Source organism: Arvicanthis niloticus, chromosome 11 (genome assembly GCF_011762505.2).
Source record: "Arvicanthis niloticus isolate mArvNil1 chromosome 11, mArvNil1.pat.X, whole genome shotgun sequence".
NCBI classification, from domain to species: Eukaryota; Metazoa; Chordata; class Mammalia; order Rodentia; family Muridae; genus Arvicanthis; species Arvicanthis niloticus.
In genome coordinates this window covers 69,452,408-69,479,872 of record NC_047668.1, presented here as the reverse complement: position 1 = coordinate 69,479,872, position 27,465 = coordinate 69,452,408, and the positions used below count along the sequence as shown (strand labels likewise).

Sequence of the window (27,465 nt, the reverse complement as noted above, 5' to 3'; positions counted from 1 at the left end):
CTGCCTGAGACAGCTACATGGGAGGGATAGGGACAGAGACAAGAGGGTCCCAAGGCTCTGGGCTCCAATGGAGCTGGACAGCTGGTTCAGGACCCATAGTGCTTGCACCCCTAGCTAGACTCAGAGCATGCCTCCCTAGAGCATGCCTCTGGCCCCATGAGCCTAGGCTGGTCAATTCTCTACCTCTGTCTTGTCTACTGTCATGTGGGCACAGGAATGTATACCCACCACCCTCACTTTTGTGAAGAGCAGTAGCCAGGGCTGCTGCTGCTTCTCTGGAGGGTGTATAGCCCAGGGTGTAGAGGCACATGGCTGGGGAGGATCAGGCCAAAGCTCCTCCCCTTCTTCCCTGGACTGGGGTTGGGGGTGGTGCCTCAACTTATCAGAGTCTCAACAGAGCTGGGATGGGTGAGGAGGGGGTGCTTCTCCAGCAGCGTCTGTAGCACAAGTGTGATAAAGAACATAGATCCAGCGACCCAAGAAGCAGGGGACAAGCAAGAGGTGCAGAGGCAGCTTCCCCTCACCTTACCCCCCCATACATACCCCAGGCTCCCTAGGTGCAACCCCAGCATTCTTACCTTCCCCCATGGGGCAAGAACAACCAAAAGAGGTATTTAATGGTGGACTTTGGCCACTGTTTCAGGAAACCAGTGGGATCAGTATATGGAGTGATCGCAAGGTAACTGCCTGGCCCTTTCCCACATTTCCTGGGAAACTCCGAAGGCCTTAAGACAGCAGGACCACTTGTTAGATCTTCCTGATGAAAGACCTTCATCTAGGGAGCCCTCTTTGTTCTGGACACCCAAAGAGGGGTGGTCACTTTGGGAGTGACTGGATGGATGAAGGGTGGGTGATCAAAGGAGCAAGTAACAGAGATGGGGCAGTGCATAGGATGCTGGGCTGAAAGCTCCTTCCTCCAGCTCTCAGACATCTCACTACTACAGCCTCAGTGGTACCCTGCATCTGCCCTGGAGGGACCTGCTCACAAATGGAGATGACCAGTATAGAGCTGGATCCCCTGCCAGAGGGCCTCTGCCCATGGAAGCTTGGAAGGGTGGGAGATTCACAGTGCTGAAAGTCCGTTTCTAGCCTTCCAAGGGAGACTTCTCTCAGCAGGGGCTCTGTACACCCCACTATGGCTGTTCCCGTTTGAGGATGACTGCCTACCACAGCTTGCTTAAAATATAATTGCTTAAAATCCCAGTCTGGGCACACCCTGCACTGGCCAGCTGCTGAAGATGTCCCAGAGACTCCAGGTCCCAGCCCCTTTTCACAAGGACATCTTGCTCCATAGACAAGACAAAAGCTCACAGCAGGGGTGGGGGACAGAGCCACAAGGCTTGCCGAGGTAGCAGGGTACCTTGAAGGGAGAAGGGCTTGGGAAGGCTGGAGGTAAAAGGAAAGTGCCTTAAGGGGTGGGTGATTCCTCAGACCTGCACCCCACAGGTCAGATGTGCCCAAGCTCCAGGGGGTGACACTTGTCCAGGGGGTAACACTTCCAGGCTAAGTGCCGCCCCAACTTCCCCTCTCAGGACCCCGGGGTGGTTGAGTGACTAAGGTCGGTTCACGAAGCTGGCTGCAGTATTGCTGTTAGCATCAGGGTTGGCCAATGATCCTGCAGAGCTGGTCATCCTCTAACATCAGGCCTTTTGTGCTTCCAGAAACCCTGGCCCACCCCTCCCCCCACAGCCTCACTTCATGCTTCACACCCTGAGGCTTCTTCATCTTTTCTTATCTCCCTCTTGACAGGTCTGGTCCATGTCTGGTCACTTCTGAATCATCAAGACTATCCAGTGAGCATGCGCAGCAGATGTCGTGTCAGGAAGGCTAAGGGCTGACATGGAGATGGGACCCCCCAACAGTGGCCATGAAGTTCCAAACAGTGATGGAGGGAGGAGGAAAACAGGGGAAGGAGTGGCAAGGGGAGACAACCAAGGCAATTCGCGTGGCCCCAATTCCTGTGTGTGTCTAGCTCAGCCTTCCCTCTCTTCCTCAGGCTCAAGACCCAGCTATGAGGCCAAACTGTGTGAACAAATGGCGCTGTTGGACCAGGGGCCAAGACGGAATCTCCTCAGACAGGCTGGCCAAAGGGTCTGTCCACACACTTGCCAGGTCTGCAGGGAGCCGGGGGAGGGACAGATTGGGACAGGTCCAGCTCTGGGGGACCAGTGGATGCTGAGGACAGGAGAGACAGGCCTGCCTAGCCTTTGAAGGGCTAGCCTTCCTGAGGACACTTTAAATCGCCCCCAATTAAACCATCACCAGGAAGCTCTTAACAACCCTATAGACCTTTTTAAGGACTGCCCTTGTGTTAGACAGCCAAGCTGTTATGCAAAGAGAGCTGGCCAGGACCACTCTCTCACTACTTTCCCTGGGCCCCAAGGCCAGTGGTCTCCAATTCCTGGAGCACCCTCCTACAGGGCTTGTTTGAGAATCAAAGACTGGGGAGCCTGCTTTGATCTGGGGTAGCCCAGACCTTCCCTACCTCTCCAGATAGAGCCTCTATCCCCCCCCCCCAGCCCCCCTTCCAGAGGGTTTGGGACTTGGAGATTTCTTCTCCCACTCTGTCCAGTGGGATTTCTATGGTCTGGGCAAGTGGCCTCTTTCTGTGTCTTCCAGAAGCTGTCCTGGACTGGGAGGAATTCGTATTGTTCTCCTGTCTCTCATGGAGCCCCCACCGGAGCCTGCTCTAGGGTCTTCAAGTCCCTGTGACTCAGGTACAGGCCTCAGACGGCTGTTACTGGGAATTACCACTTCTTTGAGATCAGGCTTCACTCCACAGTCTGCTGAGGGAATGGGCACACTGGGAGGCCCCAGATCTCTGTCATGCCTCCCCCAGGCTCCATCCCAGCCCCAAAGCAAGACCAAGTATAGAGTTAGCATGAGCAGAGTTAGCCTCTGGGCAGCAGTCTCTACTTTCTGAGTTACTACACCATGTGTGTACTCAGCAACAAGCACCCCTCTCCGAGTTACTATACCACGTGTGTACTCAGCAGCAAGCACCCCGCTCTCTAAGTTGGAGTCCCAAGAGGACAGCAAATGGCAAGCGTCTATGTAGTTGTCTGGTCTGACATCAACGCCCCTCCTCCTCAGTGTGCACATTTCCTCCCTTCATTTGTCCCCAGGGCACTCTGAAGGCCATTGGACAGGCTCCGCTGCTGTACAGAAAAGAAACTGAATGAAGCCAGGGAAGCTCTGTGGCACTGGCCTTCGTCAGTGGCAGGTTAAGAAGGACTCTCAGGGAATTCCCTTCAAGACCGTCTTACTCTGGTCACATAGAGCTGTCACAGGTGGCTGTGACTTGGGTGCACTGCACAAGAGCATTCGGCTTGTGCCCCTCTTGGCATGCGGCTTCATTGGCTGGGGGGAGCTATCAGAATGTACGGGATGAATTCATCTTTGCTTAAGGCCAGTAGGAGTTTCGACCTCTTGTGAGAGGAGGGAAGGACTGACTGATCAAGTCCACCCTCACCCTCACAGCTCCTCACCTAGACTGCTGGGTCTCCTTGCCTGAGATGATTCACACTACTAGTCAGCAGAAAGGCCCACACAGCATCCTAATCTCTGGGGCCCTAAATTGTCCATGGTGAGATGGCTTAGTAGTTAGAGCACCTACTGCTCTTTCACAGAACCTAAGTACAGTTCCTGGCTCTCTTTCACACTGGGCAGTTCACATGTTACTTCAGCTCCAGAGGACCAGATCTCTCTGGCCTTCTGGCCTCCTCTGTCACCTACACACACACACACACACACACACACACACACACACACACACACACACTGGTGCTGAAAGGTCCGGGACTCCCCAGAAAGGGGGGTCCACTTAAGTTACAGGATAACACGCACCCAAAGGACACACGAGAGACTGTCTTGCTGTAAAGCACATGAGGTGGTTTATTAAATCAGAGCTCTGGGCCAGCCCATATCTCCATATCTCACATAGGGGATAGAGGGACTGACCTCGTGGCTCAGTGGTCTAGCGCTTATATATGGGCGGGGTGGGGAAAAATCGAACTTTCGCGCGGGTGCATAGGATTGGTTGTTTTACTTTTTTTTTTTTTTTTTTTTTTTTAACACTAGTAGGCTGTACCATGGGGGCAGGGTGTAGTTCCTCCCTTGGCCAGTCAGTTTCTGGGATGTTCTTAACAGGCCTTTGTCCTGTAACTCCCTCTCCTCTGTAACTAATTAGATGGACCCAAACCTGCTGGCAGGTGCTTTTCTCCCCAAGGTCTAAGGCGAAAAAATTTACACATATTTCATAAAATGGCCTTTATAATTTTTCACTCTACAGTGCATACCTTTAATCCCAGCACTGGAGAGGCAGAGGCAAGCAGATCTCTTTGAATTTAAAAGCTACCCTGGTCTACAGAGCAAGTTCTCAAACAGTCAGGGTTACACAGTGGGTGAGACCTTATCTCCAAAATAAAGTTTAAAATAGGTCTTGGGGCTGAAGGGATGGCTCAGCAATTAGGAACACTGGCTGGTTTTATAGAAGACCTGGCTTTGATTCCCAGCACCTATATGGTAGCTTCCAACTGTAATTCTAGTTTCAGGGAATCCGATGCCCTCTCTCTCCAGTTCCTGAAGGTACCAGGCATGCATTTGGTACACAGATGCATGGTTATGGCAAAACACCCATAAAATCAAAAAAGGTGTAAATAAGTAACCAACTGAGCATTGTTAGCTTCTGTAGTATGGGCCCCACGAAGTGAGCCATACAGAAAGACTGAGAAACCAGGCCTCTCAGGCCCAAGACTCAGTCAAAAGGATAAAGCAGGTGGGAAGGGACCTGGAGCCACTGTGGGTCACAAACACCAAGGCGTGACCTGTGCAAGGCCTGAGGGAGAGTGGCTGAGGTACAGAGTCACAAGGCTAGAATTTGGGGAGGGGAGAGAAGCCTGCTGAAGCTAAAGAAACTTGTTTCCATAGCGGGCAAGCGACTCAGTGGTATCTGGGGTGCCTTCTTTGTCCTAACGTTCAGTGCAAGGATTCTTCTCTCAATATGGACAAGGAAGTGGTGGTGGGTGTCAAAAATTGGAGCTAACTTGACAGAACCGTCCAGCCCAATTCAGATCTACAACTGTAGCCGGAGAAATTAGATATGAATTCCACTCGTTTGTTTTCTTCCTTTTTTGATGATCCTAGGGGCTAGGCCTTGGCCATGCCGGGACCAGCACTCCTCTGCTGAGGTACATCTCCAGCAATCTGGATCACCAATTCAGATGAGAACACAGTGAGCCTGGACTCACTGTTAGGGTGGGGTGGGCGCTGCAGCTGGGCTCCCCTCCCCCACCACTTCATCCCCGTGGGCCCATCGTTTTAAAATTTCTAAAGTTCTGGATGGAAACCCAAAGCCTCTTGTCAGTGGCCCAGGTGGGCAGGTTGTCAGCTGGAGCTGGCGCCTAGCTCCCCAGAGGATTGCCCAGCACAGCTTCCATGAGAAAAGGGGTTTAGAGGCTCTGGGCCGATCCTGCTGGGACCGTCAATGCTCTCACTGAGGGGTGCTGAGGGAAGAAGCTGGGACTGCTGGGACTTGGAGGATCCCCTCACCCTCACCCCACCCCCACAGCTGAATATCCCTCTGATCCTGGCCTGGGGTTCTGGGTGTGTTTTATTTAACACTAGCTCTTCTCCCCCCCCCCCCAACTGTAACACACTTACATACAGCTCTTTAAAAAATAGGTAGCATTAAAACTGGGGGGTGGAGGTGTAATTCTGTAATCCCAGCACTCTGGGACGTGGAACCAGGAGGATTAGCAAGTCAAGACCACTCGGGGACTCTATGGGCTGCATGAGACTTCCATCTCAAAAAACAACAACAAACAAACAAACAAACAAACAGATACAGTTACCCTTAGGGTCAAGGATGTAGCCCAGGTGCAGAACACAAAGCTTAATCTGAACAACACACACACATGCTCTCCCATACACATGCAAAGGGATAAAGGTGAAGTTATTGATTTACCAAACACCTCTAAGATGCGGGATTATTATTCCAACATTTTACAGATGGGGAGCCTGGGACTTGATTTGTTACCACCCCCCAGACCCCAGACTTTGAAAAGCCTGAGTTCGGTAAGATGGCTGCTCCCAGGACACTGCCTTGCCCACGCCCTTCTCTTCTCAAGCTTGTGCAGGGCTTGGTCCCTGGAGGGAACAAGGGGCTGTCCCTCATGAAGTGGGTGCAGGCAGAGATAACTCAGTTGCTCCAGGCCTGGCTCAGCTGTTGGGAGGCCAGGATGGCATCCAGCAGGCTCTGGGGCTGTTCATTAAGAAAGAACGGGGCCTGGCAGGCCTGCTGTTTGTAGGGAAACAATGAGTCAGCCTGGGAAGGGAGGGGGACTGGTACCCAGCAACCCGGCCTCTGGCTTTTCCCATGCTAGCTTGGCCTGTCCTCCCACTTGTCCTGCCCTCCCCTCACCCCCAACCCTTGGTCTTTAGGAGGTTCAGCTAATTTCCTTTTTCTGTTATTTGGCTGTGATAGGAAAAGTATTGAAAAATAGAAAGTGCCCTAGACAGGAAAACACTGAAACCTGAAACCCAGTGGCTTGTGCCAACACCACAGTTGGAGGTGGGTAGCTAGCCAGGACTCATCCTGGGCCCCAGTCCCAGTCTCTGCTGGGTGGTGCTTGAAGCCCCTTTAGTGGAGGTGGGACTTGAGTGGGGCAGTGGGTGACAGCTGGAGATCACATAGAGAAGGACAGGTCCCTAAATGGGAAGCAGACTTCTTGTTTATGCTTATTTATTTATGTATTTATTTATTTACTTATTACTTATTTGGTGCTGGGGGTGGAATGTAGGATCTCATGCAACCCAGGCAAGTGCCATACCTGTGAAATTGTGAAATACACCACTCCCACCCCACAGACAACTTCTTAAAAAGACTTCCAAGCTGGGTGGTGGTGGTGTTCTTTTAATCTTAGCATTTGGGGAGGCAGAGGCAGGTGTGAGTTTGAGGCCAGGCTGGTTTACAAACCCATGTCTCGAAAAACAACAACAATATAAATATTTTACATAATAAATAATAATTATAATAATTATTGTTTCCATTGTCAAGGTCCCATTCATTTCCATGTAGTCCCAGGATCTCTGTCAGCCACATGAAGATATAGTATAACTGCCTGGCACAGCATCTACTCCTAAGTCGATGTGGATACTCCAGGTGAGTATTTTAGACCATAGCAGGTACCACAAACCACTTCAAGTGGTCCCCTGTCCTGCACCACCCATAGGCCAGCCACTTCCCAGTTACCCAGGAGAGAATGTTCTCTTGGCCACAGCAGGGCAGAGAGAACTGACTGGACATTACAGGGCAGATTGATCCATTCGTGCACAGGTTCCTGGGGTGCCGCTGAGTCAGACTCCAGAGTGGGGCGGTTGGGGAGGCCCAGGATCTGGAGAACCAGCTGTAAGGACAGATAACTGGTCTACAATAGAGCCCTGACCTGACAGAGCCTTATCTGCCCTGTGTTCAGGGAGGGTGCTGAGGGGCCTGAGGGTCAGGACGTTTTCTAGAGGTGGTAGAGAAAGCTGAGCCTTAGCTAGGCTTGGGCTATCTGGAAAGCTGAGGCAGGAGGATTCAAGGCCAGCTTGGGAAACTTAGACCCTGTCTAAGACCATGAAGCCAGACTCGGTGGGTGGTGCACACCTCTATTCCATCACTCGAGGCAGAGGCAGATAGATCTCTGTGAGTGTGAAGCCAGTATGGTCAAGTTCCAGGTCAGAGCTATACAGGGGGTGTGCAGCTTCCAGGGAGGCTTGCCCAGGATACGCAAGGTCCTAGAGTCAGGAAAGACAGCAGAGAGAAAGACAAGTGACTGGAACCGGGCCTTTGGGAAGGCAGCGACATGGCAAAGCGCCTACCTAACCAGCACATCTGCCCTCCCTCCAATACTGTGCTCATCCAGATGCAGGGCAGGGATCAGGATCCAAGAAAGTAGCGTTAACCCTTAATCCCCAGGACCAGAATTTATCCACCGAGAAACCGGGAACCAGCAAAAACTCTGGAGGGAGGGCAGGGTTCGGGCTGGCCTGTGCTTTGGTAAGAGATCAGGAAGGGAGATGAGGTTTGACTATTACATGAGAACTGGTAACAGTGGCCTCAGGCAGTGGGGATGCCAAGGAAGAGATTGTGCAGGGGCTCAGAGGACCCAGCTTCAGCCCTGCTCTGGCCTGGTCTTCAGAGAGCAACCCCTCCTTGACCTCTGACCTCTGGCCATCCGGGGCCAGGGAAGCTCAGGTAGTGACCGTTCATTCAGCTGATACCAACTCAGGGACATTAAGTGCAGGGCCTGGGATAGGAATGAGCCAGCTGGTGGCCGGGAGCAGCAACTGTCCGACAGTAGCAATATCAAGAACCAACACTTGGGCTGTTCTCCCTGGTCCAGTCTCCGAGGAGCTTCCCTTTGGATCCCACTCCATGCTAGCCTTTTCTCCGGCCCTGGTAGACCGCTGACATTCCCCAAAGGAGCAGGTACAGGCCTGAGTGTGGAATGCACTAGTCACTTACTGCTTCCGGAGACTAATCAGCCTCAGTGGAGAACAACTATCCGCCTAGCTACCAACTCACCGTGAACCCAGACCGCAGACAAATTCCTTAATTGAACTAAAGCTTTCAACGGGTGCAGATGGCCTTAGAGTGTCTGTTAAAGCAGAGGCTCACCCAATGAACCTGTATGGTGAAAACATTGTCACTGTGGGCTTAGTAATGGTGACACCACCACCTTTTAAGGCCTCAGACCTCTGTCCAGAGGGGCAGAAGTCACTCTGGCTGTCAGTCACTTTAGACAACCAGTTACCACAAGCGTTTTGGGACTAAAGAGCCAAGTGGGAGAGATTCGGTAAGGTAAGGGGTATCTTACATTGGCAGGGGCCCTGTGGCTGTTCTAGACTTTGTTGGCAAGGTCATCAAGGCACACACAAGCAAGTCTAGGACAGGGAGGAAAGGACCTTGGGGTGGGGGGTGACTCCCCTTTTCTGAGTTCATTAAGTGTGGGTAGTTTGGGCATTGAGAAATGAGGCGGGGGGGCTGGGAGCCCTGAAGGAACTAACTGGGAGTTATTTCCAGAGCCCTTATTGTTTTTAGATCTTGGACTTACATATTTCCGTTTCCCCCTGGCCCCGGCCTTACAAAGCTTTTCCAGGGAGGGAGCTTCAGCAGCCTCCTGTGCGCCTGTGTCCTCTCTTGGAGGTAAGCTAAGACCAGACTCAGTATGCAGGGGACAGGGCAGCCCCGGGGTTTAGTGTGGGTGCTGGTTTAGCAGGCTTAGCAGCCTCTGTCCCAGCATGAAGTAGCACAGGTTGCCACCGGCAGGAGAGTTTCCTTTTCTCTCTGGCAGGGAAGGGAGGAGGGGAGTTCCCCTTCTCTGTTTGTTTTGATTCTGTTGTTTTCTTAAAGACAGGAAGGAAAGCTATCATCACTTTTTCGGTTCTGTGAACAATAAAGGCAGGCGAGAGGATGTTCCCCGGCCAAGCCCACACTTCTCCTCACGCTCAGCCCTCAGCGAGGCCCCCACTACTAGAATCAGGCCCCCACTGGTTAGAGGGGCTGCCTTTACCTTTGAATTGCTTTGACTTTTCTTAGTCCTGTATGCAAAAATGGGAGTCCTCAGATTCCCTTTACAAGGTTGTCAAGGGTTACCCCCCCCAAAAAAAAAAAAAACCCATAAAAAAAAACAAAAAACAAAGTTGAAAACACGAAAGACTGCACTGGTTATGAAGTAGGTGTTTCAGAAGGCTTCCTCTTTTGCTTTTCCCCCTTTGGATCATAAACCTTTGGCCCAGCACACCATGGAGAGGGCAAGCCAGGGTTCCATACGAAGCTGACTCCTTTTACTGCACAAACGCTGGCCTGGCCAGGTTAGACTCCATGTCATGGCCATGTTAGAAATAAGAGATAGAGGCAGCTGAGTCCAGGGGCTGCTTGGTTCCTGGAATTGTCCTTGCTCTGTTGGGAGACAGGATGAGCTTGTTCCCAACATCTTAGACTCCTAGTCTCTGGTGTTCCCTGCCACCACCTCCTACCTCCTGACAGAGACAACACGACCCCCTGCCCCCCATCTCTTCTCCCCTTGAGGTAGTGTCTTGCTATGTTTGCCTGACTGGCCTGGGACTCTATATGGAGGGAGACAAGCCTGGTCTTGAACTTAAGTGAATTCTCCTGCCTCTGCTTCCTGAGTGCTAGAACACCCCTCCCCTCTCTGCTTCTTCTTGCTGTCCAGCCTGGCCTCAAGCCTGTGTGGCTTCTTCTACCTTCTTAGTGTGAGATTACACACCTGTACCACCACAACTGGGCTGCTTCCTGGGAGTGAAGGAGTACACTGTCCTGATACATAAGGAGCCTCAGGTGCTCTGGTTGTCCCTACTGTATCCCCATCTTGCTCTGAAACTTGGCCCAAGTGTTATCTTGGTATCTTGGTCTGCAAAGTGGTTCCTGAGTTCTTAAAATAAAAATTCTCTTTTATAGCAAACATGGTTGACAGACCTGGTCCCTTGGGTAGCAGCTTGACTTGGAATCCTGAAAGCGAGCTGAGTGCAAATGACAAGTAAGTAATGCATTTGGAATGTGATACATCTATCTATCTATCTATCTATCTATCTATCTATTATCTATCTATCTTTGAGGTGCTGTCTCATATAAAGCCCAGCCTAGCCTTAAATTCCCTATATAGTTGAGGCTGGCCTTGAACTTTTTCTCGTCCTAGCTCTACCTCCTAAGAGCTGGGATTTCAGGCATATACCACCAAGCCTGGTTTATGTGATACTGGGGACCAAACCCAGGGCTTTCTGTACACTGGGCAAGCACCCCACTAACTGAGCCACATCCCCTGCCCTAGAGTGTTTATTCTGTTCGGTAACTTCTATGTACATTGGACATGTGAGACCTGTGTAGCACACATTAGCATTGAAGATGCTGATAGTTACGACTCAAGTCTCCCAGGGACCCTGAGGTATCAAAGGGCACAGAGAGTTCTGGAATAGGATGAGCCTTTATTGTTAGCCTTCCTGGAACATTGAACCAACCGTCTGAGGCCCAGATCTGAACATTTTACAATTCCTGACAAGACTGAACAGTGTGGTGGCTTTTCTCCAGCACCGTGCCTTCCTTAGCCACCTGCCTGGGCTTGAGAGCCTGTTTGGCCACCAACCAGCTCTACAGTGTGCATGTCTACAACACACATGTCCTATTTCATGTCTCTGGGCCCTGGTATTGTATTGTCATCTGTAAAATGGCATTGATTCCACTTACAAGTTTTTGTGGACATGAGACAGTAGGGACTTAACAAACATCACATCTCAAACCAAAGGGCCGAATGTGTAATTCAGTTGTTAGAGTACTTGCCTAGCTTGTACAAAGCCTTGGGTTTGATTCCCAGCACAGAATAAAATCAGGTGTGGTGGTACATGTCTGTAATCTCGGCACTTGGGAGATGGAGGCAGTAGAGTCAGAAGTTCAAGGTCAACTTTGGATATCATAGTAAGTCCCAGCCCAGCCTGGAATATGCAAGACCCTGTCTCAAAGCAAGCAAACCAACCAACCCACGATGGCCGCAGCTTCACTGATTGCTACTCATTGTCCCCTCCAGAATGGTTTCTCATGTCCCTTCCACCCTTCAAGCTCAGCACCTTCTTGGAACTCCCCCTTCTATCCTTGAACACAGCTTGGCCCAGCAAGTGTGTCTTTCCATGTTGTTCACCCAAACCTCCTCTTGTGGTTTGCTGACTGGACCCAGCCCCTCTTCCCAGCCCAGAATCCTCTACTCTGCCAGGACCACAGTACAGGTTCCCAACCACATAAAGGAAGGCGCTAGGCAAAGCCATAAACCCAAGAGCTGAGTGGGCTGTTTGTCAAAGTAGGACAGATCTGCAGCCAGGGACGTGGAGGGAGCTGGGACCTGGAGGAAGGAGGCATTTCTGGGGAGAAGGAATGAGTCTGGGAGAGCTGGCTCAAGCTAGGCGGGAAGGAGGCCATTAACACCTCGCTCCAGCCATGCTTCCTCTGCACCTCAGCCAGACTCACACAGGCATGTTTGTCCTCTCACTGCCGCCTCTCACTGCTTTACTGTGTGAGCAGCAGCCCCAGGTGGGAGGTGCTGCCTCGGCATAAGGCATAAATGTTCTTTATGGATGAACAGGGCAGGGGAGAACGAGCGGCTCCCTCTGAGCTGAGACTCCCCCTGGAATTCAGAATTCAGACCTGACCCTGGAGTTGCCACTATTCTGGTAATGTTGACACTCAGAGATTCTTGAACCTGGGGAATGGCTGGCTTTGTCCCAAGGACCCCAGGTATCATGGGCAAAATCCCAGGAGAAGGTAGCAGCCATGCTTGGAATTCTAGTGAGTCCCAGAGAGGGCTCCCTCCAGAGTTCATGATGGGGATGGCTCCATCAGTAGGCCTGCTGCCAGCCTCCGGGGCTGAAGTGAAAGATGGTCTTCTGAGGAGCACTGACAGATGGGGAAGCCAGCATTGAAGAGTGAAAGAACACAGACCCAACTTCTGCCCCTACCCCAGCCACCACCCCAGGAGGGGAGCCTCCAGGGGCAACGTGATGCTGTGCTCTGGTCCATGGAGTCTAGCCCCTGTTACTCTGGGCTTTTATCCTTAGAGGGCCTCTGGTGTTCTTCCTCAGACCAATAGATGACAGAAGTTGCACATCCCAGACAGACCCTGCCAGGCTCCAACGAACTTCCTTAAGCCCCTCTCTGCCTCCCCCAGGCCTGCCATGGGTTTTTTAAGAATTTCATTTCATCTATAGACAGGTTCAAGATTGGGTTGGCTGCCTGTCAGTACCTCCCGGAGATAACCCAAGGACCCACAGCCCTCAGCCAGAGAGTCTCTGATGGAATTCTTTCTTTAGGGGAGAGGGGTGTAAAATGAGAGAGCCCATCTGCTGGGCTCAGCTCCCCGCAGACCACGACTCCAGGCAGGTAAGGTCCGTCTATAGATCTGTCTAACATCTGTCTACAGACAGGAGGGAGGACAGGGCCCTCAGACAGAAACAGGGAAGTTCTGGCTGTAATTCTTTAACACTGTAGGCTTTTTGGGTTTTCCTATGTGTCTTGAAACCTCAGGATGATAGCAGACACCTAGTGACTCTGGCCATTGTGTGTAGTAGATAGTTTAGAATATAATAGAAGGAAAGAAAAGACAGGGCCACATAACTCTCCTCGTGTACATGTCTTCACTGCTGGCCTCCTCACTGTCCTGCTGGGGGAGACTGAGTCAGGGAGGAGAAAGGTCCTGTTGGATGGTGTTTGTGTCCCACATTTCTGGTCGCCCTTCTCTCCAGCTGAGCTGATGAGGGAAGTCTGGTTGAGGGATGGGGTGGTTGCAGGCACCTCAGGATATGCTATAAGCGTCCCTACCTGCTGTAGTCCCCTGGGAAAGTGACACAGATTCCAACCACAGCCACTAACTGACACTCTGACCTTGCTGCGGGAAACAGACTGGAGGGTGCGATGCTGGGCTCAATCCAAGAACAGCCCGCTCACATCCTGCAGAAGCAAAAGCCAAGGCAGGCTGTCCAGTTACAGATCCCCAGCCCTGCATCTCCACCCCTCCCCTTCCCAGGGAGAGAAACACTCTAAGGGTCCCCTGCATCATACAGGGCCACCACCTCCTCCCATACCCCTACTCAGATGGTCATGAGGACATACCTGGGACCCACACACCCTTGTTACTTCACTAGTAGAACATGTGACAAACATACTGATGTCAGTTCCAAAGGTGCCCCCAGACTCTCCCACCCCAACCATAACCTCCCAGACAGACTTGTCTCGGGTCCCTACTGACCTCAGCAAGCTCACAGGATCAGATATCTGCTGTGACCCAGACAGCTCCCACTGTATACAGACCCCACATTCCAGGACCTTGACAATCTCCTCTGTACCCCAGCCTGGACTGGAGCATTTTTGTTGCTGGCTATTTATATACAGTTTATGGGTTTTAAAAGCTGGGGTGTGAGGGCTGAGAGAGTGGGAATGGAGGGGTGTCTGTGATCGAAGGGGAGCAGAAAGAAGGAAGGAAAGAATGCTATGACTCACTTCCAGCTTTACAATGTCACGGCTCAGTTCTATGGGGCAGGAGGAAGGACCCATTTGTCAACACAGTTGAGGCCTGTGGTTTGTGGTGGTGGTGCTGGTGGGGGGACTATCCCCAGTCCTGTTGGATAGAGGAGCTAGGAATATCCAGAGATGGTGGCAGTTTCTGCACTTGATGGTGGTGGCTCCAGTGAATTCAGCATGCTGGATCTCCAGTGTCTGTCTTACATTTGTCACAACTACCCGGGTGTTGGAATTGTCCCACCCATGGCTGACCAGATATGGCCCCTTGGTACTTATGTTTATCCGGATCTCAGCTCCCCAGACCACACACAGCTCAGCCTCCGCTCCTTTCTGAAGCATCCTCATTGTTACACACCAGCTTCGCTGTCAGCAGTCCAGCCTGTGGACATAGTTATAGTGTGCAGTGCACCCCGCACCCCTCCGACCCCACAACACGCAGGCTCCGGCTTCTTCCTGCCTCCACTTGGCTCTTCTCTGAACCATTGCGTTTCCTTGTTCTCTAAGTGGTGAGCTAGACCTGAAGCCCTGGAGCGCTTTTTTCTTTTTCTTTAGGACATCCAATTCTGAAAGCCAGCACGTGCTCCAGAGAGTCCTGAGAGACAGACCGCAGGGAAGTGAGCAGGGCTCAGAAGGCCAGACAAGATCTTCTGGGGCTTTGCTGTCTAGGTAGCAGATTTTCTTCAGTACTCTACTCTCCTGGACACATCTGTCCCCATCCCAGCAGGTCGCTTAAGCCAAGACAGTAAAGGTTGCTCACCAGACCACACCCTACCCCAGCTCAAGGGGAAGCCCAGCCACTGGCTTAGTGGGCAGGACAGGGTTCTGTCTACTTAGCACCTTGGGGTCAAGCCTGTGCTGGTTTCTATTATAAACTCACTCATGCCTACAGCAGCCTTACTTCTTTAAACTGGAGGGAAACTGAGGCACGAGTCAGCGGGAGGCAGCCAATCTGTGTTCCTTCTCACAGGCCCCAGCCCGTACTCTCTGACAGTGTCAACTGTTTTAGTTTGCTTAAGTCTCCCTGGTCTCTCTCCAACTTCCTGCCTGTTTCTTTCTCCATCACCCTCTAATCCTTTGCTTAATGGCACCCAAGATCCCCCCCCCTTCCTCACTCTGAGCAGAGGGACAAGTGAAGCGAAGAACACCCTGAGTGCTGCTATGGGCACGCCTGTGCGCTGAGATTCACAAGTGTGTGTGTGTGTGTGTGTGTGTGTGTGTGTGTGTGTGTGTGAGAGAGAGAGAGAGAGATAGAGAGAGAGACACCATATTTGGAGGTGTAAGACAACTTTGGAATTCATCTTTTCTACTTTTACTTAGGTTCCCAGTGTGAAACTCCAGTGGCCAGATTGTCCTGAGCTTGGTTTACGGCAGACAGTGACCTTGAACATCAGGTCTTCTTGCTTCCTTCTCCCTAGTACTGGGATGGCAGGTGAGCACCTTCTTTTATTCAGTGCTGGAGACTGAACTCAGGGCTTTGTTTATGCTGTGTAGGCATGCTACCAACTGAGCCACGCTCCCAACCCCACAGAAGGCTTGTTTTAGACCTGGAATCTTAGAGTAGACAGGATCTGTCCGTGGTGACAACCGGGACTCTGCTGTCCAGATCTCGGCAAGCCCGGAGAAAGCAGAAAGAATTTTGGTGTTCAGAATGAAGTTGACCTGGGTATGAGGGCTTGGGCTGAGCCATCAAGCAGAGTGAAGGGCGTGGTGTATCATGAGGTAGCAGAGCCCACCAGGGTAGGTGAACACAGTGTGGATGCTGAGAGCCAGAGGGGAAGTTATCCCAACCAGCCTTCGGTCTTGTGCCCTCCCGCTCCAGAGCAGCTTTACGAAGCTTGGGAAATACTAATCTATTATTGCGATCCACACTCTTCTCTGCAGCCAGAGAGAAGTTTCTGGAACCCAGCTCTGGTAAAGTCATGTTTTTGGTCATGAACTCTCTGTGTCTCCCAGTAACAGCCTAGACAAGGTCTGGCACTATCAGGAGACAACGTTAGCCTCTGCTGAAAGTCTCTGGCTACACTAGTCCCCAGGGCTTCTCCTGGGCCAAGCACTCCCTGGCCTTCTGTGCCAGTTGACGTCTGCTTTGGTTGTTTCTTCCATGGGAATATCCTTTCATAACATGGCACCTGCCTGTCTTTCCTCCCAAGTTGAACCCAGAGTCCCCCTGCAGACTTGGGAAGAGTGTTGAGTTGGTTTAACCTGGTTCGAGTATCAGCACCGAGGTGGACACATTTACTGTTACATGATACATAGAGTTTTGATCGCAGCTTTATGCTTTATGAGTACAGGTAAACAAACTTATTAAAGTGCAGCTAAGAGTTGTTTTCAACGGTAGCAGTACATAGATGAGTTTGGAAACCTCACTGTCAGGTTTGAAGTGCTATTGTCAGGGTTGGCTCTTTCGAAGCTGTGTGATAGGGCAAGTCGCTTGACCTCTCTGAGCCCAGGCTTTCCTATCTGTGAAATGGGCATCATGTTTGTGCCTACCACATAGATTAGCAAGGACTCAATGAGACACACCATGCAAAGGAAAACACACTTTCCTGCTCTCTCTAAGCTCCAGGGTGGGCAGGGCCCTGCTGGGTGGGTCTGAGCTTCTGTAGGGTCCTTTTGGAAGGGGCAGGTGGTGGAGAGCAGGTGTAGCTAGGTCATGTGGCTCAGTGGGCTGTGCTGAGACAATCCCAGTGTTTGATAAAAGGCATGGGTCTCCTCTCTGGTCAAGTAAATATTATAAGAAAGGGTTGTCTCCAAGGAACCACTCCCCCTCGAGGGCCAAAGTCCTCAGGGAACAGTCTGGAGGCTCCTTTTATGTGACTGTAAAATAATCCAGGGCCTGGCAGGGTCGAGGTTGGGTGGCTCTGACGCGCAGGGTGGCATCCGAGTGGTCAATGATTACCTTTTATACTTGGCCATAAAGGAAACCGCCTGGTGTATGGACAGCGTCACTTCATACAGCGAATGTCTCAGGAGGGTGTTGTAGGCATGGGCACACATACCTGTGTGTACACACATGCATACATACACAAACACACACACATTCCTATCAAGAAGGGAACCCTGCCTCTACCGAGGTCTCTAGGACATTCCTGCAAGGTACCCCTGCTTCACCAAGTGATCTCTGGACCAGAAGCCAAGGGCTATGGGTGGGGTTCAGTGGGTACAAACACAAATGAGTTCTGCTCAGGGTCTGGATCTAGGTGGAAGGAGAGGAGGTATCACTTGGCTTAGGGGCCAAGTCTCAAAGGAACAAGTATCTGGCCACAGTTCAAAGTCCACATAGCCTATGGTAGTGCAGCTGAGATCTGGGGTGTGGGGAACTGCCATAGGACTGAGGCTGGAGAGCCTGGCTGAGTGAGGAGAAAACTCAGATATTCTCCCTGCTAACAGATTCTGGGCTGCTCTCCCCAAGGGCCCAAACAGGAATCCGAGGGGTCTGGAAAGGTCTGATTCAGGTCATCTGCCTCACCTATCCCGAGTGCTGATACCTATCCTCTGCAGAGCGGTGGCCATCAGGGGTCAGGGCTGGGGCAGAGATGGCCAGATTAATATTCTACCTCTCCAGTTGATAAGGCCTGGAACCTTTGTCCCAGTGAGAGAGGCTGAGGAGCATGCACCGAGGGATAGTTTGTAAGCCTCTGGTAGGTCCATGGCTGAGGACACCCTTGTGGGATTCTGACTGTGGCCATCAGGAAGCTGGGTCCCAGCCAGCTCAGCCTGTTCTCCAGTGGCCAGATAAGAAAGATCGGTGTGGTCCTCTGAGGGAGTGATCGAGGTGAGGAGCCAGCAGAGGCTTCTGGAAGGCAGCTGCATCTGGGAGAGAAGAGTTGTTGTTCATTCACTGTAGTCGTAAACGCTCTGTAGAACTGGTGCTGCTTTGAGCCCTTGCCAGAGCCGCCAATCAACCTTTGGTTCTGATAAAAACAAGAGACCCAAGGTGATGAAGCATAAGCTAGAAACTGTCACCAGGAGTTAATTAAGGCATTGGGTGCTGAACCTGGCCACACCTGCTACACCTGACTAGACTTCTCAGGAGGGAGGGAGGGCGCACCATGCCTGTGTGTCAGCCTTACTGTCTTTGTTACTTTTTTATTTCCACTCCTCATTCCTAGCCCCTCCCCTCCCTACTGCTGATATAACATCATGAAATTAAACATATTCTAGTCTGTGACATCTGATCCCTTTGACATGACACAGCACAACCTGTAGAGCCAGAGGTGAGGGCCGGGAGGCCCTGTTCTAGTCTCTCTCTCCACAACCCTGAGCCAGTTACATCTGCTTGAACATCAGTCTCCCACTCTGGACATTGGCAGGGCAGTGGGGTAAGCATGCTGGACTCTGCTGTGGTCTAAAGTCCACACTTTGTGTTGTGAAACATCGAAGTCTGTGATATACAGAACCTGTTACTGTGGCCATCCAGGAACCCCGGGGTAGGTGTGTGATGCTTGACAGAATCCCCAACCCGCCTCTCTTGGGAAGGCAGGCCCTGTTGTCCTAGGGCTTCTGGAATGCTCCCTTGTCTGTTGCCTGCTCTCAGCCACTATTTTAAACTCCATCCCCATTAAATAGTGGCTACTGGCAATGGCCCGCAATGGCTCTTCTCCTGTCCCCACCCCCTGTGGGCCTCCTCTGTCCCTCACACAATCATGCCTAAAGCTGTAGGTGACTAGGTGCTAGGTCAGGCTGAGCCCACTTTGAGCTGGGGAGGTAAGTGGGGGAGTTGGTGCTGATCTAGCTCTCCCAGACTGAGCCCAGTAATGGGCTGCCCTTCATAATGTGCAGGCTCCAACCCCAGAGCAAAGCAAGAGCAGAGAAATGTGGCCTCGTGCAGGGGTAAGAGGACGGGCAGGAGAGGGTCTGGGGATAGGTATGTGGGGTCAGCTTGTTAACTCGATGCTTAGTCCAGGTGGGTGGTAACTCAGGCCAGACCCAAACCTGGCTCTTGCAAGTCTGTGCCATAGAGAGGAAGGTACCTTGGGGGCATTGACTGGAAGAGGAAGGTTCTGCCTGCCTGGTGTATATTGTGTTGGTGGTGGTTATAAGGGAGAGTCCTCGGAAAGAAATGCCCAAAGTGACCCTGAGAGAGTAGCAGATGGTAGAAATGTATCATCCTTCAGCCCCCCTCAGCTTCAGGTTCCATCTAAACAATGAGTGTGGTTGGTGTGCTTTCTTCACAGGCTTCTCGAGAAACAGACGAATCAGTGTTCGTAAAGCTCAAGGTAGAGGACCTGGTGGGGACAATGTGTGGACAGCTGACGTATGGTGGTGGGGAGTGGGCGTGAACACTCTGGGGCCCAGCAAACAGCATGTGGAAAAAACAAGGAACAGATGAGCCTGCCACCCTGGGATAGCATCAGGAGTAGACTGCTCAAGGTGTATTGGAGCACATAGAAACAGCAGTGCACAGTGACCCAGCATGCATCATGGTGGCCCAGCATGCATCATAGTGGCCCAGCATGCATCACAGTGGCCCAGCATAAATTCATGGTGAGCCAGCATGCATCATAGTGGCCCAGCATGCATTACAGTGGCCCAGCATGAATCACGATGACCCAGCATGCATCATAGTGGCCCAGCATGCATCACAGTGGCCCAGCATGAATCATGGTGACCCAGCATGCATCATGGTGGCCCAGCATGCATCACAGTGGCCCAGAATGAATTATGGTGACCCAGCATGCATCACAGTGGCCCAGCATGCATCACAGTGGCCCAGCATGAATCATGGTGACCCAGCATGCATCACAGTGGCCCAGCATGCATCACAGTGGTGGGACAGAGTTGAGCTCTCCAGGGCAGAGAGACTCTAAAGCTGACTGCCAGGTCTTGCTCAGACTACGGGGCTGAGAGAGGATCCAAGACTGAGACAGGTGGATGACCTTTCTTTAGCTTTTTTTTTTTTTGTTTGTTTGTTTTGTGGTTGTTTTTGTTTGCACATGTGTGGGGGTGCATGTGTGCCACAACAAACTTGTGAGTCGGAGGACAACTTTTGTGACTCATTTGTGTTCTTCTACCATGTAGGTGTTGGAGATCACATCCAGGTTGTTCTGCTTGGTGACAAATACCCTTGCTTACTCTCTACACCTTCTCACTAACCCTGGGGGTCTTAATACAGGGCTTGGAACGAAATGAATGTAAGGAATGGGGCGACGTGAGAAACGGGGTGACGTGGGGGGTCACAGAGGGTCTAGGAGTGTGTATAGCGGGGAGAGATAGGAAACCACTGAACGGTTAGCACGTATGCAGTATTACTGCCTGTCCCAGGGAGGGGTCCACAGCTCCGTTGCCATGACTCCTTAGAATCTGGAAGAGCATAGCTCGCTGTGAGTGACCGACCCAGAAGGCTGTATCCCACATACCCTGTTCTTAAGTAGCTCAGTTCTCCTTCCTAGTTGCCTCAGCCCCACACCAGGACATTTCATACCATCAGAACCGCTGGGTGTGAGCTTGTGAGAGGGTGTGTGGGTGCACACGTCCCTGTATGGGTGTGGAGGTCAGAGAACAACTTGGAGGAATCAGTTTTCTCCTTCCACCAGGCGGGGCCCAGGGATCAAACTCAGGTTGCAGGCTCCCTTACCTGTTAAACCAGTGGTTCTCAGTCTTCCTAATGCTGTGAACTCATGTTGTGCTGACCCCCAACCACGACATTATCTTTGTTGCTCCTTTATAATTGTAATTTTGCTACTGTTATAAATCATATTGTGTCTTATATTTTCTGATGGTCTTAGGGGACCCCTGTGAAAGGGTCATTGAGAACTGCTGCTAAACCCTGTCACCAGTCCATATGGCATTTCTAGATCAGGTTGCTCAAAGCCAGATCAGTTCCCTGCCCTTCCTCCCAGAGCCCACCAGCACGTGGGCACAGCAGTTGCTGCCAGGTGGCTGAGTTGAGCAAAGTGAGGAGGAGGGGCTGCAGGGGCCCTGGCAAAGAAGAGCCAGACATTTACCTGTTGGGTCTTGGAGTCACGAGCCCTGAGGAAGAAGATCTAAGGGAAGTGGGTATGCATTCCTTGGCTGACAGCTCAGGCAAGTCTAAGGCTTGCAGGACAGCCTTAGGCAGTGAGACTTGCCTCAGAAATGAGGTGGAGATCAGTCTTAGGGTCACCATTGCTGCGATGAAACGCCGTGACCAAAGCAAGCTGGGGAGAAAAGGGTTTACTCAGCTCACACTTCCATATCACAGTTCATCACCAAAGGAAGCCAGGACAGGAACTGAAGCAGGGGAGGAACCTGGAGGCAGGAGCTGGTGCAGAGGCCATGAAGGAGCACTGCTTACTGGCTTGCTTCTATGACTTGCTCAGTCTGCTTTCGTATTGAACCCAGGACCACCAGCCCACAATGGGTTGGGCCCTCCCACCCTCGATCACTAATTAAGAAAATGCCTTATAGCTGGATCTCTGATCTCTGGAAGTATTTTCTCAGTTGAGGTTCCGTCCTTTCAGATAACTCTAGCTTGTGTCAAGTTGACATAAAACCAGCCATCACATGATCCATAGAAGGAAACACCCAATGTTGACTTCTGACCCTACATTTGTACATAGGTGAGCATACACACACATACACCCCACCCTATACATATATACCACACACACATACACACACACACATATATATATATATATACGCTGATTATGCACATATACAGATATACATACACATACAACACTCACATATATCACACATCATACACCACACAAACATATACCCATCTAACACACATACATCACAAACTTACAGTATACATCCCCCACACAATGCATACATACATACACCCACACCCACCTCATATACATCACACACACATATAGACCATACACCCACCATACATTCACTGTATAGACATATGACACACATCACACATGCCTCACACACTACATATATATGCCACACATACATATATAATAATACACATACATACATCACATACTATACACATATCCAACACATATATACACCACACAGATACACATATCACACATACTGAGACATGACAGCTATAATCTTATAATCCCAGCACTGAGGAGGCTAAGGCAAGGTTACAAAATGAGTGTCAGGTCAGACCAGACTGCACAGTGAGGCTTTGTCAGAAGGGGCAGGGGAAGAAGGAGGAGGAGGAGGAAGAGGAGGAAGAAGAGGAGGAGGAGGAGGAAGAAGAGAAGGAGAAGAAGGAGGAGGAGGAGAAAGAGAAGGAGAAGGAGGAGGAGGAGGAGGAAGAGAAGGAGAAGGAGAAGGAGAAGGAGAAGGAGAAGGAGGAGAAGGAGAAGGAGAAGGAGAAGGAGAAGGAGAAGGAGAAGGAGAAGAAAAGATTGATAGTATAGTCTAAGAGTTGAAAGCAAAAATGTAGCCTGAAGCAGGCAGTTGGGCTGGAAACCAGAGGACTACCCACTGAGTGACTTAGTAACCTGATTACACACTGTGTAACTTAGTTCATCTGTCTCTGGGTCTCAGTTTCTAGAACTAGAAAATGGGCACAGGAACAGTGTCTCCTTCATAGGGTCATTACAATAATCAAATTGAAGCAAACTGCTTAGGAAAGGGTTTTTTACACAAGTCCCCTGGTGTGTGTGTGTGTATGTGTGTGTGTGTGTGTGTGTGTGTGTGTGTGTGTGTGTGTGTGTGTGTTGGTCCTTGTTGACGTCCAGTTATTCCCAGGCCCAGCTCTGGCATAGGGGTGTGGTGGGGTGACCACTGTTAGCACATCCAAAGTCCTCTGCTGAGTTGGCAGAGGGCCTGCCCTGGCACTTCTTAGCCCCAAAGCCTAGAAGACTACTGCCCTTCCCAAGGTGTGCTGGGTAGGGAGAGCAGGAGATTTGGAGCCCCCAGCATTGGCTGAAGGCCTACCCACACTCCATAGCCCTTACCACTGCTGTCTATTGTTAGGCGAGCCTCATTTCCATAGTAAGCACAGGCTTAGTGACATGGAATGTAGTGACATGGGGGTGCTTGTGAGGATTCCCTGCACTGACTGCAGCCTGGGCCTCTGGTTCATACCAGGCTTGTTCGTAGCTGACTTATGACTCTAATGATTTCATCTGGTCAACAAACATTTCTGGAGGCCTAGTTGTGTGTCACACAGAGAAGCTGGGGGTGACTCACCTCTGCCTGTCTTAGTGTTCTCTTGCTTTGCCAAATGTATGAGGAAAACTTCAGGGAGCAGTGGTTTACCTGGGTTCATGGTCTCAAGAGATTTCAGTCTGTCATTGTGGGAGGGCTTGGCAGTACAGAGACGTTCACCTCATGCCAGCTAGGAAGCAAGAGGGAAGCTCAGTGAGTAGACCATCTGCCATGTAACCCTGACACTGTGTCTGGTCCTCAGAACTCACACAAAGCTGGGTGTAGCAGGTGCAGGGGCTGTAATCCCAGTGGCCCCTCGGGAAGACAGGAGATGGAGATGGGCGGGTCTCTGGAAGTCCATGGCCCAGCTAGCCTGGCTTGCATAGCACAGAGCAAGATGCTTTCTCAAGCGAGATGAGGGAAGACACTGGAGTCTGTCCTCTGGCTTGTACATATATGTTATGGCATGCATGTGCACAAATGCATACATATACACACCTGTATTGTACACAAACTCCAAACACGCTGTGCTGGCTAGCTTTTATTTTGTGTTGTTTTATGTCCATGTAACACAAGCTGGAGTCATCATGGAAGAGGGGACCTCAATTGAGGAAATGACTCTGTCAGACTGGTCTCTAGGCAAGTCTGTGAGGAATTTTCTTTTATTAATAACTGATGCGAGAGGGCGGAGCCCACTTGGCCTGCACCACGTCTAAGCAGGTGGTCCTGGGTTTGTATGATAAAGCAATGCTGAGGGAGCCATGGAGAGCAAGCCAGTAAGCAGCACTCCTCATGGCCTCTGCTTCAGCTCCTGCCTCCAGGTTCCTGCCCTGTGTGAGTTCCTGTCCTGACTCCCTTTAATGATGGGCTATGGTTTCGATGTTTAAGTTGACTTTGGTCAGTCCAGTGGCCACCTGTTGGTTACCTCCCCTTCCTCACCAGCTTCCTCATGTACACCATTCTCCAGTCATCCAATGCAAGATGGGATTGGAGCCTGACCTGCTGATTGGGCCCTGGTCATAGCACACCCTCCTCATCCTCCTCACCTCTTAGTGGATGTCCTGAGGCCCCAGGGCAGATAGGGCCCCTTTTCCAGCACTGAAATGCAAAGCAGCCACAACACAACAGAGCGAAAGACCTATCCACCAACGACTTCGCCATGCCTCGATCGCTCATCCAGACGGCTCTGTGGTCTTTCACATTTGCCATTCTTCTCTTCCATGGTGTCTTCCTGGCCATCCACCCATAGGCCATGAGCTCTGGCATCCTTAGGTCTTACTTGGTAACCTTGTACAGGCTGTAGGAAAGCTGACTGGGGTTTCCTGCCTCTCAGACCCAGTCTGTTCCTTCATGGCCCAGCACAGTGCTTCTGGCTAGGGAGGTTTTTCCTGTCAAAAATGGGGGTCCCCTCTCACCTCCCACAAGGTTCAAAGCTGCTGTTCCCCACAACCCTCATGCTTCCTGGGTACACCTCCCTCCCCCACCCAAGCTGTTTGCACCCTGGGTGAGAGGGGCAGCCCAGAAGGGCCCTAGCTAGGGCTTTGAAGAGTCCCAAACACTGTGTGGAGATATAAAACCCAGAGCGTGTGCCAGGGTGACATTCAGTTTCTGATGAGTTGTTTTTCTTGAGCTACACCTCATGTTTTCCTGCATGGCTCCAGTGTTAGTACCCTGCTGTCACTTCAGGGCCGCGCTGGGCATGCAGTACAGTAGGAACAGGGACCCACGAGCACTCTTTGTTGTTGTTTTAAAAGTCTTATTTTTATTTGTGCATATGCAGGATTATTTGTGTATGAGTCTGTGCACGTAAGGGCAGGTCCCCGTGGAGGCCAGAAGGTGTCAAATCTCCTGGAGCTGGAGTTCCAGGAGGTTGTGAGCCACCCAGTGTGGGTGCTGAGAATCTGACTCCTCTGTCAGAGCAGTGGGTGCACTAACTGCTGAACCGCCTCTTCAGCCTTCTCTTGGTTTCTTCTTCTGAGACAGGGTCTCGTGTGGCCTAAGGCTGGCCTAGAAGTCAGTGTCAGAGGAGGATCTTGAACTTGACCTTCTGACCCTTCTCCCTTCAGTTCTTAAAGACTGGTGTTACAGTTGTGTGCTGTGTCTCAGGAGCCAGTCCACAGAGAATAGTGACACATTTTGGATCCAGGAAGTAAGTGGCAACTATGGGCACACTTCTGGAGAGCTGACATTTTTTATTTATTTATTTATTTATTTATTTTTGCAAAATGCAGCTAACACCTTCATGCACATATGAGATAATTTTTGAAAATTATTTTATTTATTTATTTATTTATTTATTTATTTATTTATTTATTTATTTATTGTGTCTGCATATGCATGTGCTGGTGCCATAGTTGGCATGTAGCAGTCAGAGGACAGCGTTTAGGAGTTGGTTCTCCACATGGGTCCTAGTGATTGAACTCGGGTTGTCGGGTTTTACGGCAAGTGCCCTTGGCCACTGACCCATCTTGCTGGCCCCACGACATGATTTGAAAGACACCTACGTACTATTGATTCAGTGTATTCGAGATGAGGTTTCGTGTGTTCCAAGTTCTCTGTGTAGCCAAGGATGACGCTGAACCTCTGATATTCCTGCTTCTACTTTCCAGGTTTGGGGATTACAGACTTGAGCCACCACGCCTGGCTATTTGAAGTGTTGGGGATTGAACCCAGGGCTTTGTGCATGTTAGGCAAGAACTCTACCATCTGAGCCAGAGCCAGGGCCCTTGCTGGATGTAATGTAAGTATACTTTAGCAGCAGAGTCTCTCACACAGGCCTTGCATGACTTGAGAGGCAGTCACTGAACAGGTGCTCTTTTTCCAAGCATTTCATGTGCCAGCACCACTACAGACACGGAAGACGAAGCAGCAAAGGCTTGACCTTAGGAGGCTGATGTTCTCAGGAAACCTCGGGGGCTGTTTATAAGAGTTTGGATAAGGGGGCCTAACCATCAACAGGACCAGACCCAGGTCAGTGGCCATCGGATTTGTACCGGGTGTTTGTGTTGGGAAGGCTGTGTGGCAGACACACCTGACTGCCTCCCAGGCTCTGGGGTTCTATTTTTAGAAGTGTCAGCCTGTAGCCCCCGCCTCCACACCTGCTCGGGTGCCCAGCTGCTGGAGAGGGCCCAGGGAGCCTACCTGTAGAGGGAACCTGTCTCGGCCAGTGCGGCCACGCAGGCAGGATCACCCTTCAGATGGAGTAGCCTCCAGGCCTAGCTCACCTGGGTGAGCTGGACAAAGGCTTTGCTGATCTGCTGATCAGATGGGGAAATCCCAGCTCACATCTGCAGGTCTACCTCTTATCAACCAGGTTTTGGTGCCATGAGGGAGGCCCAGCTGTGGAGCCCTCTGGGCCTCAGCAGGTGCACCAGGCCTGTGAATCCTTACAATATCCCTTGAGGCCAGCTCAGAGACTTCCTGATCCAAATCCCCCCAATATGTAGTGAGCCTACATCTCCAATCTCCCCAATGAGAACAGTACAAAGGAGATCCAGCCTGTCCCAGAGTCTCTAGTCACTTGGGTCCTTGGCCTTTGCTGGTCTGGGATGCTTGGAAGAGCTGAGCCCTTCCCTGTAGAATACAGACACATATAGAATCCAGACAGTGGACCCTCTGCTGCGGTAAACTTCCCACCCCAATAAGCTTGTGCAAAAAACACACAACTCAGCTACTATATTTATAACCTGCATGCCTAGATTGGGCAGATCTACCACCACACTATTCTATTCCCCAGCTCTGAGATCTCCTGTTACAGCTTCTCCAGGCCAGGTGGTTCTGCTCCATCTTCCTCCCACCTCCTCTTCCTCAGTCTTCTCTGTTCTCTCCCTTCCCCCACTCTCTAAAACCTCCAGCCCCTCCTTTCCTCTCCACTGCCCAATCACTAGCTCCAGCCTTTATTTGACCAGTTAGAAGACAGTTCACTTGAAATCGCTCTTCAGGGCAGCATTAACATCAAAATACCAACAGCACCAGGGCAACCCCCAGCAACCCTCCTCTGCTGAAGAACATCCATAGCTCTTGATAGGAGGAAGACACGCTTGAAACCCTCTCTGGTGGTGTGCTGGTTGTTTCTTACGTCAACTGGACGCGAGCTGGAATCTCCAGAGAGGACTGAGCCTCAAGTGAGAAAATGCCTCTGTAAGATCCGGTTGTAGGCAAGCCTAGAGGGCATTTTCTTAATTACTCTTTGCTGGAGAAGAGCTCAGCCTGTTGTAGGTGGTGCCCTCTCTGGGTTGGTGGTCCTGAGTTCTGAGTAAGCCATGTGGCATGAATCGGCATGCAGCGTCCTCCATGGCCTCCCCATCAGCTCCTGCCTCCAGGTTCCTGCCCTGCTTGAGCTCCTG

General features: G+C 51.2%; 1 long non-coding RNA gene across 1 annotated transcript; it reads left to right on the top strand.

The window, feature by feature from the left end:
* Positions 1-4,698: 4,698 nt before the first annotated feature.
* LOC143443927 (uncharacterized) lies at positions 4,699-26,882 on the top strand. The gene is made up of 9 exons (XR_013113371.1): positions 4,699-5,189; positions 7,058-7,162; positions 9,135-9,190; positions 10,466-10,544; positions 12,757-12,928; positions 15,383-15,494; positions 19,243-25,268; positions 25,729-25,859; positions 25,945-26,882. It is a non-coding gene; the product is annotated as an uncharacterized LOC143443927 (long non-coding RNA).
* The last annotated feature ends 583 nt before the right edge of the window (positions 26,883-27,465 follow it).